This window comes from Physeter macrocephalus, chromosome 14 (assembly GCF_002837175.3).
Source record: "Physeter macrocephalus isolate SW-GA chromosome 14, ASM283717v5, whole genome shotgun sequence".
Classification (NCBI taxonomy): domain Eukaryota; kingdom Metazoa; phylum Chordata; class Mammalia; order Artiodactyla; family Physeteridae; genus Physeter; species Physeter macrocephalus.
The window spans coordinates 103,398,525-103,403,322 of NC_041227.1; the positions used below are offsets into that span (position 1 = coordinate 103,398,525).

The window sequence follows — 4,798 nt, forward strand, 5'->3', positions numbered from 1 at the left end:
AAGTCTGAGGTCTTCTGCCAGCATCCAGTAGGTGTTCGGTAGGGGTTATTCCACATGTAGATGTATTTCTGATGTATTTGTGAGGAGGAAGGTGATCTCCACGTCTTACTCCTCTGCCATCTCGAAGGTCTTGAAAACTGGAAATTTTAAATAATATACTGTAGCAACTCCAAATTCCCATTTTTTTCCAGAAGGTTGTTGTGTTTACCTGGACTTAATCTGTAAAAACTGTCTTCCCCATGATGTGCAGCTGTTACTTTATCTGCTCAGTTTGTTTGCTTTTCGTTCTTGTATTATTTTTCTTTTTTAGCCTGCTTCCCAGGAATCACCCCATTGACTGCATAGCTTAGTGATCAGCCAATGATTGAACAGAGATTGTGCTCAAACATATCAAGCCCATTAGGTTTCCACATTCTTCTGTTGTTTCTGTGATAGGTTGAGAGGTGTGCATCCAGAGTTTCTGCTGGGCTCTTTCAATTCTCTCCTCTGCTTTCTTTCAGCCTTCCAGAGACTGGGTGGAAAACTTATCTAACCCTTGTATGGCTTTCTCATTTCCAGAGTCTCCCCATCAGATTTCTGGCTGGTCTTCCATTCACCTTAATTGGGACTGCAACTTCAGGCTAGCACAGTTTCAGATTTTCATTTCCTATCAAATTTGCTACTTTTACCAATAATGTTGCCAGGGTTTTCATCTTCAGCTCAAAATCATATCTGCCCCCTCTAGCAATAAAGCTTCTGGTTTTCAAGGCCAATTGCATCTTGCTAAAACTACCATGCTAACAAAGCTGGTAAAGGAATGAGAACAGCCCCAGAAAAGGTCACAGGCTCCCACTGTTTTCTAACCTGAAATTACAGCAGCTTTTCATGAATAAATACTTCTCAATTTTTTGCCTTTTCCCGAGCACTGAAATAGTTGTTTTTGAAAATTTTGTCCAGTTTATAATTGCTTTTGGGGAGAATACTTGCTGACCTCTTCACTCTTCCATACCCAGAAGTCCCCTGCACCTTAAAGTTTAGAGCTGTACTGTCTAATACAGTAGCCGCTAGCCACCTGTGACTACTAAGCACTTGAAATGTGGCTAGTCCAAATTGAGAGGTATTGTAAGTATAAAATATACCGCAAATTTCAAAGTCTTAGTACAAATATATATAAAATATCTCGAATCTTTTTATACCGATTACACATTGAAACCACAATATTTTGCAATATACTAGCTTAAATAAACATATTATTAAAGTTATCTTCACCAATTTCTTTTTACCTTTATAAGTGTAACTACTAGAAGAGTTAAATTACCTGTGTGGCTCACATTATATTTCTAACTGACAGCACTGGTTTGGAAGGTAGAGATTGAGTTTAGAATTAAAGAAAGTCTACAGTCTAAATGGGAGTTATAAGTTCTTCAGCCATCTTTATCTAAATTAATGCCATAGGTTTTGTTCATTGGCATAACAGATGTTACCAATAACTTTTCACTTGTGAAAAACATAGTGTTCATGATTTGTAGATTGGGTGTTGTATTAGTTATCTATTGCTACATAGCAAATTACCCTAAAATTTGGTGGCTTAAAAAAATATTTATTATCTAACAGTTTCTGTGTATCAGAAATTTGGGAGTGGGTTAGCTGGATGGTTCTGACTTGGGTCTCTCATGAAATTGCTGCCAAAATGTTGACCAGGGGTTGCAGCCATCAAAAGGCTTTGCTGGGACTGGATGATCTGCCTCCAAGAAGGTTCACTCACATAGCTGTTAGCAAGAAGCCTCTGTTGACAGAAGGACTCAGCTCCTCTCCATGCCAGCCACTACACAGGGCTGCTTGAGTGTTATCATGACATGGCAGCTGGCAGAACAAGTAATCTAAGACAGAAAGCAGGGAGAAGCCACATGTCTTTTATGAGGTAGCCTCAGAAGTCATATGCTTCTATCATATTCTATTGGCTATATAGGCCCACCATAATAAAATGTGAAAGATGACTAGACAAAGGCAAAAACATAGAAGGTGGGGTCACTGGGGGCCACTGGAGGTTGGCTCTCGCATAAAAATACTTACATATAAATCTGACAACATACATATAGGATACGTGTATTGAAAACTACAAAATGCTGATCAAAGAAATAAAAAATGGCCTAAGTAACTGGAGAGACATAACATGTTCATGAATTGGAAGACTTAACATAGTAAATTTCTCTCAAAGTTTATCTGAAATTGGTTTAATGCAATTCTTATAAAAATCTTAACAGGATATTTTTGTAGATATAAACAAGCTGTTTCTAAAATTTATATGGAAAGGCAAAGAAGGTAGAATAGCTAAAATGATTTTGAAAAAAAGAAGAAAATGGGAGGTATCACACTATCCTTTTTAAGATTCACTATGTATGGGGGACGGAGTCAAGATGGCGGTGTGGGAGGACGCAGGGTTCACGTCTCCCCACAACTAGGGCACCTGCCTAATGCTGGTGGGGGACCTCGATGCCCAAGGAGATGGGAGGAACCCCCAAGCAACTGGGTAGGACGTGGGGGGAAGTAAGTGGGGGAGGAGAAGTGGAGGCCGGACAGGACCAGTGCCCCTGAAGGATGGCTGGGAGAAAGGAGGGGTACCCATGCCTGGAGAGACCCTTGGGGGTTTGAAGGATCAGAGCGGAGCGTGCCTAGCGTTTCCCCTGGCCAGTCAGGCCCTGGGAAGCCTACTGGGCTCCGGAGCCAGGTCCTCTGCCCTCCGAGGCCTCCTCTGGGCTGTGTGGGTCCTAGGGGCCTGGGAGGGAGGAGAGGGGAAGAGGAGGAGAAGCACATGGTGGGAGGGACCCTGCAGGACTGGAGGATCAGGGGAGATGTGGAGGGTGTTTCCCCTGCCCACTTGGGCCCAGGGAGCCTGCTGGGGTCCCGGACCTGGTCCTCCACCCTCCTAGGCCAGAGGCATTCCTGGGCCCCTCCTGGCCCAGGAGCCTAAGCCCCCCATCCCACCCCAGAGCCTTTTCCTGCCCTGTAGGTCCCAAGCAGAGACCCCGCCTACCACCTAAACTTGGCCCCTGTGTAAGCCCTGCCCCCTACAGGCAAGGCCTTTTCCGGGTTTTTTTTTTTTTCTCCTCTTTTTTACTACTGTGGTTCTGTTTTACCTTCCAGTTGTTGTTTCATTTATATTTTTATTATTTAAAATTTTTTCTAACATATCTGTTAGTTTTCTAAACTTACTTTATGTTTTACTCTTTGTTATTGTTCTGCATTTTTTTTGTCCACCCTGCACGGCTTGCGGGATCTAGGTTCACAAGCCAGGGGTCGGGCCAGAGCTCCTGTGGTGGGAGCTCCAAGCCCGAACCACTGGAGTAACAGAGAACCTCAGACCCCAGGGAATATTTATCAGAGTGAGGTCTCCTGGAGGTCCTCATCTCAGCACCACGACCCAGCTCTACCCAACAGCCTACAAACTCCAGTGCTGGAAGCCTCAGGCCAAACAACCAGTAAGAAAGTAACACAATCTCATCCATCAAAAAAAATAAATCAGATGACAAAAAAATATGTCACTGATGAAGGAGCAAGGTAAAAACCTGCAAGATCAAATAAATGAAGAAGAAATAGGCAACCTACCCGAAAAAGAATTCAGAGTAATGATAGTAAAGATGATCCAGAACCTCGGAAATAGAATGGGGGCACGGACTGAGAAAATACAAGAAATGTTTAACAAAGATCTTGAAGAACTAAAGAACGAACAGAGATGAGCAACACAAAATGAAATGAAAAATACACTAGAAGGAAATAACAGAATAACTGAGGCAGAAGAACGAATAAGTGAGCTGGAAGACAGAATGGTGGAAATAACTACTGAGGAGCAGAATAAAGAAAAAAGAATTAAAGACAATCTCAGAGACCTCTGAGACAATACTACATGCACCAACATTCAAATTACAGGGGCCGCAGAAGAAGAGAAAAAGAAAGGGTCTGAGAAAATAATCGAAGAGATTATAGAGAAAACTTCCCTAACATGGGAAATGAAATAGTCACCCAAGTCCAGGAAGTGCAGAGAGTCCCATACAGGATAAATCCTAGGAGAAACACACCAAGACACATATTAATCAAACTAACAAAAATTAAATTCAAAGAAAAAATATTAAAAGCAGCAAGGTGAAAGCAAAAAATAACATACAAAGGAATCCCTATAAGGCTATCAGCTGATTTTTCAGCAGAAACTCTGCAGGGCAGAAGAAATCACAACTGACACCGCAGAAATACAAAGGATTATAAGAGACTACTACAAACAACTATATGCCAGTAAAATAGACAACCACGAAGAAACGGACAAATTCTTGGAAAGGTACAGTTTTCCAAGACTGAACCAGGAAGAATTAGAAAGTATGAACAGACCTATCACAAGTAATGAAATTGAAACTAAAATTTAAAATCTTCCAACAAACAAAAGTCCAGGACCAGACGGCTTCACAGGTGAATTCCATCAAATATTTAGAGAAGAGCTATTCCTATCCTGAAGATCTTCCAGAAAATTGCAGAGGGAGGAACACTACCAAATTCGTTCTACGTGGCCACCATCACTCTGATACCAAAACCAGTCAAAGATATCACAAAAAAAGAAAATTACAGACCAATATCACTGATGAACACAGATGCAAAAATCCTGAACAACATACTAGCAAACAGAATCCAACAGCACATTAAAAGGATCATACACCATGAACAAGTGGGATTTATCCCAGGAATGCAAGGATTCTTCAATATATGCAAGTCAATCAATGTGATACACCATATTAACAAACTGAAGGATAAAAACAATATGATCATCTCAATA

General features: G+C 41.4%; 1 protein-coding gene across 1 annotated transcript in view; it reads right to left on the reverse strand.

The window, feature by feature from the left end:
• PPM1E (protein phosphatase, Mg2+/Mn2+ dependent 1E) overlaps nucleotides 1-4,798 on the reverse strand; it is a 202,805-nt gene that overhangs the window by 114,533 nt on the left and 83,474 nt on the right. The gene's annotated exons all lie outside the window — the stretch shown is intronic.